Source organism: Loxodonta africana, chromosome 16, assembly GCF_030014295.1.
Source record: "Loxodonta africana isolate mLoxAfr1 chromosome 16, mLoxAfr1.hap2, whole genome shotgun sequence".
Classification (NCBI taxonomy): domain Eukaryota; kingdom Metazoa; phylum Chordata; class Mammalia; order Proboscidea; family Elephantidae; genus Loxodonta; species Loxodonta africana.
The window spans coordinates 40560197-40576516 of record NC_087357.1 but is presented as its reverse complement, the minus strand read 5'-3'; the positions used below and the strand labels follow the sequence as shown (position 1 = coordinate 40576516).

The 16320-nt window shown below is 43.2% G+C and overlaps 1 protein-coding gene across 1 annotated transcript in view; it reads left to right on the top strand.

Moving 5' to 3' along the window:
* PLCE1 (phospholipase C epsilon 1) overlaps positions 1 to 16320 on the top strand; it is a 235555-nt gene that overhangs the window by 122568 nt on the left and 96667 nt on the right.

The window sequence follows — 16320 nt, the reverse complement described above, 5'->3', positions numbered from 1 at the left end:
AAAAATAACTTGATAAAAACATTTAATTAAATCTTTGTGTTTTCTAGCACTTAAAAAATGGGAGAAAAGAGAAGGAAATTTTTCAGTCAACTTAAAATGAAAATACCTAGTTTTCAGATATTCTTTGTTTCATATTATACACTCCATTCTCATTAACTCATAGCAAAATTTGCTTTTGCTATTTGATTAACTTCTGCCAATTTACCTGTAGTACCTCACAGGCATAAAAAACCAACTTCCTCTATAAATTTTTTCCCTCTCCACAAAAGATATAAATACAGAATTTGAAGCATGAGGCTAGGTATAAAATAGGCATATTCTATGCATGAGTCTAAGAAACGATGTCATCTTGTCCCATCTTGAAGCAGAGAGACCAGGGAGTGGTTGAATAATGGAACAGCGGGGGAAATTAAATAAGACATAAAAAAAATGTGAATTCAAGTTCGAAGAAACACGACATTCAATATAAGTGTCTCACAAAACTAAATGCCATACATGGCATACTTGCCCCATGTTAGTAAAATTGACGTTTCCACTGTGCTTATGAGTATGTAAAGCACTTTCACATTATTTCCTTTAAAACTACAATTCTGCAAGGTAGCTGTTGCTCATATGCCTGCTTTGAAGTTGAAGGAACGGAAGAGAGATTAAGTAATTGGCCCAGTATTACACGGCTAGTAAACGTTTTAGTAAACGTTAGAGCCGAGACTTGAACCCAGCTCACTGGCTTCAAACTTGGGTTTGTCTCCTCAGCATCTAGTAAAGGGCATTTGTCCAGTCAGCATATTTTTGTCTTTGTTTTTTGGTAAAAATGTGTCACTTTTTAGTACTTGAATGGTGCTTTTTACTTTTCAGTTTCTGTCATCTATACCCTAAGAGTTTCCCAAGTAAGAGACTTCTTGAGCCAGATATAAAACCTTCCTTTACCCTTCTGGAGGTCCAACTGAAAGGTCGGAGGTTTGAGTCCGCCCAGAGGCATCTCAGAAGAAAGGCCTGGTGATCTACTTTAGAAAAATCAGCCACTGAAAACCCTATGGAGCGCAGTTATACCCTAACACACGTGGGGTTGCGATGAGTTGGAATCGACTCCACAGCAGCTGGTTGGTTTTACCCCTCTGAGGCTAAAACTCATCCTGTCTTTACAGAACAAGTACTGCCAGGTGTTTGGTCTCCATGCCCTTCTTGTCAGTGTCCATGTAACTCTTAAATGACTAGACCCCTCCCCCTCAGCCCCATACAAGTCTACCACTTTTACAGAAACTAGCAACACACTCCAGAGCTTCTTTAACTGAATATCCCAAAGAAAACGAGCAGGCTTTAACTTCAGTCCACTCAGCAAAACCACTCCAAAGTCCCCAATGCATTGCCCCAGTCGCCAGTATAAATCACCTTCCACTGCTGGCCTGAAGCTTACTTCTTCAGCCTCCAGGGTCCAAGGTTTGCATTTCTGCAGCTCAGACCCTTGGGTATGTGCCCATTGAGCTGTTAATCAGGGTCCCTGGCCCATAATTAACCAGTGACCAGCTGCCCTCTCCCTTCCTGAAAGAGATCCTAGCAGTAATTTTCCCTGAAGGGGGCTCTTCCTATCATCTTCTTTCCCTCACAAAGTTGAGGGGGTTTCCTTGGCTCTTTGACCTCTCACTGTCCTGCTATCTCTAATGAAGACGCGTAGCAATCGCTTCAACTTCTTTCATGTTACTTCTTCCCTGTTTTCCTAGAATTTTGCCCCCAAAATCTCCGGTCTCTTTTGCCCTGTCTTTTCCATAGCTGGTCTGCAGGGCACAGCTGGCATCCCACCTCTGAAAAAAAAAAAGCTGAGGGGAAAAGTTTAACCTCCAGCATTACTGAAATTCAGCAGGCAGGTCTGCCACCACTTCTGCCTCTTGGAGTCTGTTCAGTCTAACCATGGCTATACCATTGCCCTGACTCTTCTCTCTTTTGTCCCTTGGGCTTTGCCCAACTAGAACCCACTCCGCCATCTCTTAGACTACCAGAGTTAGAAGTTAGTGTCATTAACAGTTCCTGTAGCTCTCAGCTTTCCTCCTCCTCACCATTGGACCAGGCTAGCTCCTTTCTGGCATGCACTACTTCTTCCCAGATTCACCTGCCCCAGAAGACCCATGGACAGAGGGATGAAGGAAGAAACGGAGAGGTAGTAGTATATCAATTCCTTTTCACAAAGATAACTGAAGGCCAACAGGTTTTGATGCTAGTATGTAAGAAACATTGGATTCAGGTCAGGAGACCTGGTGTCTGGCCCTGGCATTGCCACTGACTAGTTGAGTGACCTTGGTTAATTCACTGAATCTCTCTGGTCCTCAGTTTCTCCGTCTGTAAAATAAGGGAAATGGGCTAAATAACCTTTAAGATTCTTTCCAACTCTAACATTGCATTATCGTTAGCTCCAACATTGATCGATTTAGTTGTCACATTATGTGGTAGAACCACATGGCTAAAAGCTGGTCCACTCTCTGAGGCTATTTCCTCCAGACAGTGTTGGGCATGAAATAATAATGCCCATATGCCTTAATCTCTTCATTTTTGATTATAAGAAAAATCTCACTTTATGTCTTGGCTTTGTAATTCCTCAAATGACATATTGATTCCAGATTTATACCACCAATTAGAGAACCTTATGCTGCCATTTCTATTTCTACCTCCCCCAACCCACCCACCCCTAGCAGTTTCTAGAGATGAAGGGATGTTTTTTCAAGTCAGGCAGGTGCAGGGAGAATTCTCTAACCCCAGGATATATCTGCTCCAGGCTAAAGGAGCTTGAAGAGACCAGCCAGTTTAGCCCAGTGCCAGTATGCCAGGGTCCTTCTAGATATTAATTAGCATTCCTTTGAAATAATATTACACAATCAAAAGAACTTGGGAAACACTGAATATTAGCCCCTTCTTGGAGAATCACCGTGCACGTGAGCATATTAAAGACTCCAAGAATTATTGCCAGCAAAGAAACCTGTTTAACTTTACCCCAGCATTTCCCAAACTTATATAGTCCCAGACACTTTCTTCATAAACTACTTGTTAACGTCTCGTAGAAAATGTTCCACTGAACACAGTTTTGGAAACATTGCCAACTTATTCTATCTGAGTCTTTGGAGCAGAAAAGGATAACAACATCTGTGGAGTATTTATTGAGCACCTACTATATGTAGAAGATGTGGGAATAATTCAGAGTTGGCAGATCAAGTGGCTACCAACCAGGGATTCAAAACTGAAAATGCAGAGGGACAGGTAGACAATCAACAGACAAGACAAATGAAGTATGACTCACAGTGTGGAAATGCAGGAGCCCAGCCCCTGGGCCAGGCCACAGTTGTCTGACTTCCCCAGTGGAATTCCTCCTCCCAGCTGTGAGTTTCAAGTTCCTTGCTTTGCTTTGCCAGGACAGTTTTCACTCAGCCAGTTACATGATATCATGGATGTTCATTGTTCTTTTTTGTAGATTAGGTAGTTGATGAGGCACATCAAATAATTTTACTCTGGACTGAACATCCTAGACTTTTTGCCTTTCATGTATAGCTTTGTTGGTTTTTAGTCAGAAATGGGATCTGTGCTTTCCCCAGAAAAGATGGCCTCCCTTTCACAAAGCAAGGAGGATGTTGAAATGGCCAGTGTCACATGATGTGGTTTAATTCCACTCAGAAGAAATTGGTATTAACTGCAGACCAGGGTATTTAGTGCTTCCTGGGTAAAAGGTCCTGGTTCTCAGCGTAGCTGTCCTTTTGGTACCTGTTTATGACTCTGCGTTCTTTTTCCAAGTACTTCACCACTTACCAATCCATAGCCATGTGTCCCCACCTCCTCAGACAGCCCTCACCCTCATCCCCCTTCCTCATCTCCTGTTTCCCACCCTCACTGCTAACTTTCCTTAGACATTCTATTGATATTTTCTTTCTGAAATGTTTCCTTTCCCCTTTTCCACCTTCCCTCTACCACTCCTTTCTGGCCCCTTTGAAAGTTATGAAGGATCATTCTTTCTGAGGGTTTAATCTTCAGGAAGTCTTTCTCTGCTAAACAGAGGAGGGAAGCTGGCACTGTTATCAAAAGCCAACACTGTTTCCACAAATGCTGTTTCTTGAAGAAAGAGCTGGTTATTGTTATTTTTCTAATTATCATTATCAGTTGACATTTATTGACTATGTACTGTTCTCAGAGCACCGGAGTCCTTTATGTATATTTTCTCTCACTTTTAATTTTATTGCGGTAAAATATATATATACTGTAAAATTCTCCACTTGAACCATTTTTAAATGTACAGTTCAGTGGCATTAATTATATTCACAGTGTTGTGCAACCATCTCCGCTACTTACTTCCAAAAGGTCTTCCTCACCCCAAACAGAAGCTCTGCCCGTTAAGCAGTATCTCCCCGTTGCCCCCCTCCTCCCAGTCCCTTGTAATCGCTAATGTACTTTCTGTCTCTATGCATTTTTTTATTTTAGCTATTTCATATACGTGGAATCATATAATATGTGATGTTTGGTGTCTGGCTTATTTCACCAAGCATAATGTTTTTCCAGTGTTTATCCATGTTGTAACATGTATCAACTTCATTTCTTTTTATGGTTGAATAATATTCCATTGAATGGGTATACCACTTTTTGCTTATCTGTATATTCTTTTTTTTATTAGTCAAAACACCCCTATGATACAGTATATTTTGTTATTTTACAGGTGAGGACATTGAATCTTAGGGAAGGTAAGAAACTTGCTCAAGGTTGTAGAAATATTAAGTGGCCGAGCCAAGAAATGAACCTGTATTTCCTTGGCTCCAATCCTGTATTCGTCACCGTCACGTGCACTGTCTTACTACCGCTCACCCCCAAGTGGAACAGACATGTTGAGAAGACAGAACTCTGGTTTTGTTTTTTATTTTTTTAATTTTATTGTACTTTAGGTGAAAGTTTACAGCATAAATTAGTTTCTCATTCAAAAATTTATAGACAGACTGTTCTGTGACATTGGTTGCAATTCCTGCAATGTATCAGCATTCCCTCCCCTGCTTCGCTTTCTATTCCAGGTTCCCCGTGTCCATTAGTCCAGTTTTCCTGTCCCTTCCTGCCTTCTGTCTTTGCTTTTGGGCAGGTGTTGCTCATTTGGTCTCCTATGCTTGAACTAAGAAGCATGTTCCTCACGTGTGTCATTGTTTGTTTTATAGGCCTGTCTAAACTTTGGCTGAAAGGTGGATTTCGGGAGTGGCTTCAGTTCTGAGTTAGCAGGGTGTCTGAGGCCATAGTCTCAGGGGTTGCTCCAGTCTGTCAGGCCAGTAAGCTTGCCCTTTTTTAGTGAATTTGAATTTTGTTCTGCATTTTTCTTCCACTCTGCCTGGGACCCTGTATTGTGATCCCTGTCAGAGCTGTCAGTGGTGGTAGCCAGGCACCATCTAGTTCTGGGATCAGGCTGGTGGAGGCTGTGATTCAAGTGGTCCGTTAGTCCTTTGAACTCGTATTTTCCTTGTGTCTGATTTTCTTCATTCTCTTTTGCCCCAGACGGGATGGGACCAACAGATGTATCTTAGATGGCCTCTCGCAAGCTTTTGAGACCCCAGATGCTACTTAGCAAAGTTGGACGTAGAACATTTTCTTTATGAACTATGTTTTGCTAGTTGACCTAGCTGTACCCCTAAACCATGGTCTCCAGCTCTCAGCCCCAGTAACTCAGTCCCTCAAGATGTTTAGATGTGTCTAGGAACCTTCTATGACTTTGGCTTGGTGAAGTTGTGCTGATTCCCCCTATATTGTGTGCTATATTTCCCTTTACCAGCACTTCTCTAGTATCTAGTTAATGATTGCTCCTCCCCACTCCACCCCTCCCACGTAACTTCCAAAGATTGCTTTTCTTTGTGTGTAAATCTTTTCTTGGGTTTTTATAATAGTGGCCTCATACAGTGTTTGTCCTTTTGTGATTGACTTGTTTTACTCAGCATGATGTCCTCCGGATTCATCCATGTTGTGAGGTATTTCCTGGAATCATCGTTATTCTTTATCATTGTGTAGTATTCCATTGTGTGTATATGCCATAATTTTTTTATCCATTCATCTGTTGATGGACACTCGGGTTGTTTCCATCTTTTTGCTATTGTGAATAATGCCACAGTGAACAGGAGAGTGCATGTCTATTCATGTGACAGCTCTTATTTCTCTAGGATATATTCCTAGTAATGGGATTGCTGGATCATATGGTATCTTTCTTTCTGGCTTTTTAAGGAGGTACCGTATCATTTTCCATAGTGGTTATACCATTTTACATTCCCACCAACAGTGCATGAGGGTTCCAACCTCTCCGCAACCACTCCAACATTTGTTATTTTCTTTTTTTTGATTAGTACCAGTAATGTCAAGGTGAGATGGTATCTCATTGTAGTTTTAATTTGCACAGAATTCTTTTTTTTTTTTTAATTGTACTTTAGTTGAAGGTTTACAGAACAAACTAGTTTCTCATTAAACAGTTAGTATACATATTGTTTTATGACATTGGTTAACAACTCCACAACATGTCAACACTCTCCTGTCTTGACCTTGGGTTCCGTATTACCAGCTTTCCTGTCCCCTCCTGCCTTCTAGTCCTCGCCCCTGGGCTGTTGTGCCCCTTTAGTCTTGTTTTGTTTTATGGACCTGTCTAATGTTTGGCTGAAGGATAAACCTCGGGGGTGACTTCATTACTGAGCTAAAAACGTGTCCGGGAGCCATACTCTCAGGGTTTCTCCAGTCTCTGTCAGGCCAGTAAGTCTGGCCTTTTTCATGAGTTAGAATTTTGTTCTACATTTTTCTCCAGCTCTGTCTGGGACCCTCTATTGTGATCCCTGTCAGAGCAGTCAGGGGTGGTAGCCAGGCACCATCTAGCCAGGCACATCTGGATTCAGTCTGGTGGAGGCCGTGATAGATGTAGTCTATTAGTCCTTTGGACTAGTCTTTCCCTTGCATGTTTAATTTTCATTCTTCCTTGCTCCCAAAGGGGCGAGAGCAATGGAGTATCTTAGATGGCCGCTCACAGGCTTTTAAGACCCCAGACGCTACTTACCAAAGTAGAATATAGAATATTTTCTTTATAATAAACTATGTTGTGCCAATTCGGTTAGATGCTCCCCGAGACCATGGTCTCCACAACCCTCAGCCCAGCAATTCCGTCCCTCAGGACGTTCAGATGTGTCTATAGAGTTTCCATGGTCTTGTCTTATACAAGTAGTGATTTGCATGGAATTCTGGTTTTCATCAGCTTTATTCACTAACAAGTTTCTTTCACAGAATTGCACTCCTGCACATATGTACTAAACAGACAGCAGATTGAATAATCTTCTTCTTTTTTTACCAATCTATTGTATCTACCAGTGTCCAGTAGGGCTAGGATGTCATTGATCTTGGTGAGTTGCCAGCACCGTTTGTTTCTTCCCACAGATGTGTCTTCAGGGAAACATGCAAAGCATTTTATTTTCTACCAGCTCCCTCCTTGTGTATATGTGGGCATGTACACAACTAGCTTTACTGCAAGGCAGAGTACTGGTATGCTGTCTTACTTTTCTTATGCTTGCTCCAGCCCCTCCTGCCCCCCATGCCTAGCATAGTTCCCAGCAAATTCACAGGCACATAGTCATTGTTGTGGAAAAAATAAGCACTGTGATAGAGATATAAATAAAGTGCTTTGGGAGGGCAACAGGGATGGCAGAAAGACTGGAACTTCCGGAGATGGGCAAGATGTAACCACCAAAATGGGCCTTGTACTTACTCAATCATACTATAATTATTAATTATAATTTAATGTTATTTCCCCCCACAAGGCTCTAGCTACCTGAGGCCAGTTACTACATCTGTATCGTTTATGAGTACCCAGCATGGTACATGGTGCACATATGATACTCAATAAGTGGTTGTTCAAAGAGAGGAGGGAAGGTCATCTCAAGCCAAGATATATTTGTCAGGACTATTTCTTTTTCAGTTGCAAGCTAATAACGCTCAACTCAAGCCTGCTCAAACAATAGCAAAAAAAAAAAAAAAAAAAGGTATATTGGTTTATGTGTATGGAATCATCAGAGAACTTCGGATATGGCTGAATCTAGGAATTTGACCAATGTCCTCAAGAATCCGTCTTCATCTTTCCTTGTGTTGACTTCATTCTCAGACAGGTTTTTCTGATATTATGGCAAAGATGGCTGCCGACAGCCCCAGGTTATATCTTTACAGTTTATGGTTCGATGAAAAGAATGTACCTTTTTTCCTGATAGTTTCAGCAAAAGAATCAAGAGGGGCTCTAGTTGGCCTGGCTTGCATCACATACCCATCTATGAATGAATCACTGAGATCAGGCAGGCCTGAAGACAGTGTTAGATCAGCCTCATGTAATCTGTATAGATTAAGATGGGGCACAGGGTTATTCACCAAAGAGATGTTAGACAGCCATAGCCAACCAACAAACATAAACTGCTATATATCACTACAAAAGGAAGCAATTTGAACAATGGCATAGAGATAGGAAACAGTACAAAACACAGCAGGACTGGAATGTCAGGTAGAGAAAAGAGTGACCAGCAGCAGTAAGAATTAATGCTGAAGATACAAGTTTGGACCGGGAAACACCAGCCCTGAAGGCCAAAAAAGAGGTTTAGAGTTTGTTTTGTAGATCACTGTGATGCAATTCAGGGAGAATTCTCCAGGAGCCTTTTGGGGGCCTTCCTTCTCCCCTCGGTGTCTCTCCTAGGCAGAGAGTCATCAGTGAAACTGTGCCAAGCCAGACAAGGAATTCAAGAGACTCTTCACCACCACTCCATGTCAAAGAGGGATGCCTGGACATGTGTAAAATGCTGGTCACTGTATCCTCAGTACTGAGACCCCAGCATGAATAAGTGATGGCCTCTTCCTTTAAGGAGCTTACAGTTGGTTGGGGAAACTGATCTGCGACAAGGTACTATTAAATTACATGTATAAGGAATTGGGTGGTTATAATAGAAAGAAGGATATTTTATTCATAACGGGGAGTCAGGGAAGCCTTCAGAAAAGAGGCATGTGTGAGTTACCCTCCTACTAGGAAAGGATGCTCAGGGAGCAAACCCTTCTAGGGCAATTACAGATCCTTTGTGGTCCATCCTTGTAGTTAGGAAGAGGGTCTTAGAAGTTCCTGTCTTCTGAATCTACATGTTCTGTTCCCTGGAATTCAGCTTCTGTACAATCAGCGTTAGTAGTTGTTGTTACTGTGTAATATCGACTCATAGCGACCCTATAGGACAGAGCAGAACTACTCAATAAGGTTTCCAAGGCCAAAATCTTTATGGGAACAGATCAACAAATCTTATCTCCCGAGGTTCAGACAGCCGACCTTTCGGTTAGCAGCTGAGCGCTTTAACCATTTCGCTACCAGGGCTTCTTAAACAATAGGAATAGTAGTAACAGTAGTAGCAGCAGCAGTAGGAGTCACAATAGTAAACATTTAGAGCCTTTAACTACCTGCTAAGTATTTTGCTGAGATCTATGTAATATCTCTAATTTCACCCGCTTGATAATTTTATGAGGTAAATACAATAAAACCTGTGAAAGCCAGAATCTGTGCAAGGCAGAAACCTGTCAGAGAACGAAAACGCAAATAGTATTATTCCCGTTTTCTGAAAAGGGAATTGAGACTCGGAGAGGCTAGGTGGCTTGCCACAGGGACATCCACAAGGAAACAGTGGAACTGCATGTTGAGTGCAGGTCCACCCAACTCCAGGATCCCTGTTCTCCACCCGTGTTCTATGCTGCCTCCCTCTGGCTTCTCCTTCCTAGTTCCAAACAGGTTGCAGCCCAAGTCTCAGGTACAGTTAGCTCAATGTGAGGCTAGAGAGCGTGATTTACAAAGTCGGATTGATACTACGAAACTGGTGCTTGAGCTCTGACTCAAAGCTCAAGGGTGGAGAAGAACACTCTACCCCTGCACTAGTTTTTAAATGTCAACATGCATGAGAATCACCAGGGAGTTATCTAAAAATGCAGATTCCTGGTCCCCAGCCTTCAAGAGTCTCATATCTAGGGCTAGGTGAGGCATTGGAATCTGGATGCCTGGACATGTGTAACATGCTGGCCACTGTATCCTCAGTACTGAGACCCCAGCATGAATAAGTGATGGCCTCTGCCTTCAAGAGTTTGATATCTAGGACTAGGTGAGGCCTTGGAATCTGCATTTGAACAATCACCCTACCACCACCAGCACCGATGATTCTGATGTAAGTTGTTCCACATTTTGAGGAGTGCTGTGTGGGCAGGTGTGTGTGCCCACCCACACTAGTTCACAGGTATGTTGGTAAAGCTCCATGGAGAACAGGTATAGATGTGCTACTGCATATAAACTACTTGAGACCTACCTTTGTCTAGACTTTCATTGTCTTCTTTAGTTTTCACCATTTGAGCCCAGCCTTTGCAGTTAGGGTGACCAGATACACATTACAAAGAATCATCTTCCTATGAGAACTTCTGCTCAGCCTGTTCAAAAAAACTTTTTGGCAGAAAGTCATTTATCCCCTTATTCTGGACCTGGGAAAAGCAGTAGGCAGTGTTCATTCAGACCTTTTCCCAAATCTCTCTGAGAGTTTGGAGGCTGAGAATCCTCCCTGCCCACTGCCTCTTGGGACCCGGGGTGGCCTGCCTGTCAGCCAGAGGGCCCTGAACATCCCCAAACTGGAGATGTGGGAAAGATGGTCTCTGTCCTTGAGGGCTTTGAGTCTGGAAGGGGAGACCAAACAGACCATGTGATAGAGTCAGGCACACAAATGTAACAAAAATAAACCAGTAGTAAGAGTCCAAGTGCAGACATAGTTTTGCGCTCAAGATTTTATATAGTCATAGAGAAACAGGAAGAAATTGGAAGTAAGGTGCTAGGTGAGCCATCAGGAAAGCCTTCCTAGACAAACCTAAAGAGGTTGGATGGGGTTAGGCTGTAAAGGGCTATGGATAATATGCTTAGGAGTTTGTTTTTGAAAGATAGCCCAACAACTTTTTAGGCAGACTAGAAGCATGGTTAAACCTGTTTTTAGAAAAACCCCTTTGGTAGTAGTATAGAACATGATGAGAGTGAGGAGACTGTAAAGAAGGATATCAGTTAGGAAGTTATTGCTAGGATCCAGGAAAGAGGGAGTGCTATTCTGAACTAAGATAGTGCCATGGCTCATACACCAAAGGCATTTCTAAGTAAAACCAGCAGTATTTCATTGATTAGTTAAACATATAGAAACTAAGAATGACTTTACTTGGAGGACTCTAGAATGACCCCTATTCCAATTTAAATTGCATACCCTGCTAAGTAAATATCCTTACACAAATTCGTTCATTGTATCACTTTGCCGTTTAAAAACTTACAATGACTCTTTAAACAAAAATAAAAACCAAATCTGGTTGCCCTCAAGTTGATTCCGGCTCATAGCAACCCAGAAGGTTGGAGTAGAACTGCCCCATAGGGTTTTCAAGGCTGTAATCTTTATGGAAGCAGACTGTCACATCTTTCTCCTGTGGGGTGGCTAGTGGGTTTGAACCACCAACCTTTCGGTTAGCAGCCAAGAGCTTATCCACTGTGCCACCTGTGCTCCATAATGACTTCTTACAGGCTATCAAACTAAGATTTCACATACAGTTCATCTGCCTTCTCCACCTAATCCTTTCATTAGTTGCACACAGAACTACCATACCATTTTCATTTATTTCTACTTTTTTTAATCTTTGTTTTCATTGTTAGGTGCCATCGAGTCGGTTCCAACTCATAGCAACCCTATGTACAACAGAATGAAACACTGCCCAGTCCTGTGCCATCCTCACAACCATTGTTGTGCTTGAGCCCATTGTTGCTGCCACTGTCAATCCATCTCATTGAGGCTCTTCCTCTCTTCCACTGACCCTCTACTTTACCAAGCATGATGTCTTTCTCTAGGGACTAGTCCCTCCTCATAATATGTCCAAAGTATGTGAGATGAAGTCTCGCTATCCTTGCTTCCAAGGAGCATCCTGGCTGTACTACCTCAAAGACAGATTTGTTTGTTCTTTTGGCAGTCCATGGTATATTCAATATTCTTCACCAACATCATAATTCAAAGGCGTCAGTTTTTCTTTGGTCCTCCTTATTCAGTGTCCAGCTTTTGCATGCATATGAAGTGATTGAAAACACCGTGGCTTGGGTCAGGCGTACCTTAGTCCCCAAAGTGACCTTTTTGCTTTTAAACACTTTAAAGAGATCTTTTGCAGCAGATTTGCCCAATGCAAACCTTTGTTTGGTTTCCCTATTTTAATGCCTTTCCCACTTAAATATGTATGCCAATTAAAATCGTATAGATCTTCAAATTAAAAAAAGAAGGAAAGAAAAGCCTCCCTAGAGGAGGTAAGCATGATTCATTCATTCATTTGCCAACTGTCTTTAAGCACTTACTGTGGGCGGATCTCAGTTGATCGCTGCCACTGCTACCTATGAACACAGCAGACCCAGTTTGCCTTCATGGGGGACCCGGCACCGAATGTGCATGGAGACTGGGGTCAAGGAGAAGTGGGACTTGACGGAATGCACAGCACATGGACCTAGTCCAGGCAATAACGCAGGAACTTTCTCCTGAGGAAAGTGAGGTTTTCATCTGATTCCTGAAGGTAGCCCTGCCCATGACGTTAGTGGGGCCAGGCCACAAGTACAACAGAGGACCCAGCCTGTGGTCTGCCCTCCTTCTCTTCCCATCCTGGCTCATGTGCACATGTGAAAACCCTAAAGCCTCGAGGTCAAACTCCATCCTCACACCACCACCACCATCACCTTGGTAGCTCTTGGTCCCACTTCAGGGCTTTGATCCAGGTGAGAGGTCCTTGCAAACCCAAAAATGGGCTTGGGGCTGTTTAGACAGGGAATTTGGGAGCCCTAGATCCAAAGGGTAAATGATCTAGAAGTGAGTGATTGACCTCTCCACTTCACGGACCTCTCATTCTGTGAAGAGGAGCACAGCTGGATCAAGGCCAGTGTGGGACCCTCTAAATGTAGGTCCTAGAGCAGCAACCCTGATTACAGGGTCTAGGGGCAGTTCTGCCTAAAGGATGAGGAGAAATTAGCTCAATAAAAAAGTGTGTGGGGAGGGAGTGGAGGGGGGGTGATGAGGAAGCCTTTCCAAAGAAGGAAAAACCAATACAAAATCCCTGAAAGGAGAAAAAGCTTAACACCGCTGAGAGCAGAGGTATGGTGGGAGAGGTGAGGTGAGCCTGGAAAATGGACGGGGGCCTAGGGGACCAAGGTAATGACTGGCCTTTACAAATGAGAACCAAGGAAAGGTCATTTTGAATGGAGCAAGAAGATTCCTTCCAAACAAAGTTAGTGTGATGCCAATAAGGTATTTGATGGGAGAAGAGAGAGCAAGCTGTTCAGTTTGGCTAGACCTAAAAGTGCAGAGAAAGGAAAAAAAAATTTTTCGGAGCCGCGTGATTGTGGAGGAACGATTAAGTGCTTGGTTGCCAACCAAAAAATTGGTGGGTTGAACCCACCCAGCGGCTCCACGAGAGAAAGAGCTACCCCCGTAACGATGACAGCATAGAAAACCCTATAGGGCAGTTCTATTCTGTCACATGAGGGTCAGTATGAGTTGAGATGGCACCTAACAACAGCAACAACCAAGAGGTTGGAGTCACTGGGGTAAGCACAGAGCTTTCTTGGAGAAGCTCTTAAAGAACTGGGCCGGGGGCCAGACTCTCTGTTCATTCCATGCTGACCATTGAAACAAGACAAAATAATCTGCCACATTTAACACCTTTTCCTTCTAGGGACGCTTCTATGCCTGAGTCGTAGTGCTTGACATTTACATGATTTTTATGTTTTTCTCTGTGATTTCAGTATCCAGAAATTCCTTCTGGATTGGCAACACATCCCATTTTCCACATAGTAAACATGAGACCACCTTTTATGCTTTGGGCAACATATTGACATTTGTCACGGAATCCTCATTTCCTTTTTGGTGCAGTTTATTTTTTCATAATTAGAGATGATGCTGTCAATACTTAATGCGTGCAAAATTATAATACATTAGGCTGTAGTAAGAATAGTCCCTGAAGTCTGTAAACAAATGTTGGGGAGTGTGTGTGTTTGTGTGTGTGTGTGCGCACGTGAGTGTGTTTATGATAACAGTGCTTACATAATCTCAACAACCAGGCCCTGGGGACTCACACTTGGAGATGGAACAGTTGGTTTAAATTAGGTTTCCATGTGAAATATGGTATCGCTATTTTTTTCCTCATGTTGTGGGAAAGTATATGGAAAATGATTGGACTGATAGGAAATAAGTCTGGTTGCATGATCAGGATTAAGACAGGAACCCAGTGGTGGTCTCCACCTGCACTTTGAAGCAGGCACCCCCAGAGGAGATGAATTAACCCCTTCAGGCCCACTGGCCCAGTAAGTCACTACATGGCACAAGAAGAACCTGAAAGAACAGTGACTTTCCAGAGACATTGATTTTCATCAGTTTTAACAAGAAAGGACCTGAATCCATAGGAAGAATATATTCAGAAGCCTCAGCAACTAATTAGTTGGGTGGCTTTGAGGAAGCCATTTTAACTTTTCAGTAAAGAAAGCAGTTGGATTTCCAGCTCAAAGGGTTGAAGAGTTTGTGATGCTAAGTGTTTGCTGATGATTTCCCATAGCAGATGGGGCTCATCAAGGCAAATCTTACTAAATGAAGAACTGGGCAGAAGCACCAGGACACTAAGTCTCTGTCAGCAAAATAGTTTCTTGCTCTGGCAGGCTTGCCACAGCCAGGGTTTGAACAAAGGTGACTTTTAACCAAGTGAGGGCACAAAGCATGGAGATGGTGAGCAGGGATTGCTCTTAGCTGTGGATATTTGGTACCTAAGAGGGGTTTACCTTCAGGAGAATTGTTGGCTCTGGGAATGCCAGAGGGCTCTGGAGTGCTCAGGGCAGGCCCAGGAGATTGGGAACAAATGGTCATCTTCTTCCCCAGGCGCTTGAAATTCCTTGCAGGATGACCTAGACTAGAGCTCATCCTTGGGATCGATTCCAAATTTGTTCTCCCGACGTTGCTCAGTGAAATTCAGAGCAGGTGGACAGCAGAGTTGCACGCTTGGAGCCCTGTGGGCTCAAGGCTGGGCTCAGGGGTGGCAGGTGGCCTGTCCTATTTCACTTGAACTGATTTCAGAAGAGGCGGATTATTACTCCAGTGCCCCTGGCTGGTGCCAAGTTGTTGTTGTTGTTAGATACCATTGAGTCAGTTTCTGCTCGTAGTGACCCCTTGTCATGGAGTAGAACTGCCCCACAGGGTTTCCCAGGCTGTAATCTGTACAGAAGCAGATCACTAAGTTTTCCCCCTGCTGAGCTGCTGGGTGAGTTTGAACCACCAACCTTTCCATCAGCAGTGGAGCGCTTAACCATTTGTGCCACCAGGGCTCCTTGATACCAGAGTATAGCCCTGTTTTATGACCAAAACTCCTGTTGTTGTTTCCCTGTTTGTTTCTGTGCAGGGATAGAAAAGTGATGTTCAACATCAGCACTTTGCCATCCACTTGTGGTATTTCTGTTATAGGAAACCAAAAAAGCCTGTTGCCATCAAGTTGATTCCGACTCATAGCGACCCTGTAGGACAGAGTAGAACTGCCCTGTTGAGTTTCCAAGGAGTGGCTGGTGGATTCGAACTGCTGACCTTTTGGTTAGCAGTCGAATGCTTAGCTGCTGCACCACCACGGCTCCTCTGCCGGCACTAAATGCCATTAAGTCTTATCACTTTGTCAGCTTGTAAGCAGTATGCCTTGGACCTTGAACTCTTTTTCTTGCAACTGTCATGGGTCACCATGAACCATGTGTTCGGGCCTCACTCTCCCAGGCCGGGGACATGAGTTGCCAAACCTAGTGCAGCAAATAGGGTAAGTGGGGTCAAGAGCAAGGCTTTGGTCTGTTAATAACAGAGCTTATCAACCAGGATGGAAACAGTAACTTACACAAACACTAGTGTCCACGCACCAAAGTATAGGCAGCCTCGAAATAACCTTAGAGATTTCTCAGATGATTTAGAGGCGGCACAGCATAAAGGGAGGATTTATATGAGGATTATTAGTAAATACTAGAGCCCAGTCCCTGTGTAGTAGGAAAAAAAATCACATTAGAATTAGTTTAAGCCTAGAGTTGGAGAACATTGGAGTTCGTGTATACACATTAGACATTGAGTAAGTGATTAATAGTGCAACTCTGGCTCAGATGCCCAAGTTCAAATCCAGGCTTTGCCACCTCTTGGTTGGAGACCTTAAGCAAGTCCCTTAGATCCTTTCTGCTTCAGTTTCCTCGTATATAAAAGGAAGATAATATAGCCCCTTCCTCTTAGGATTGCCATG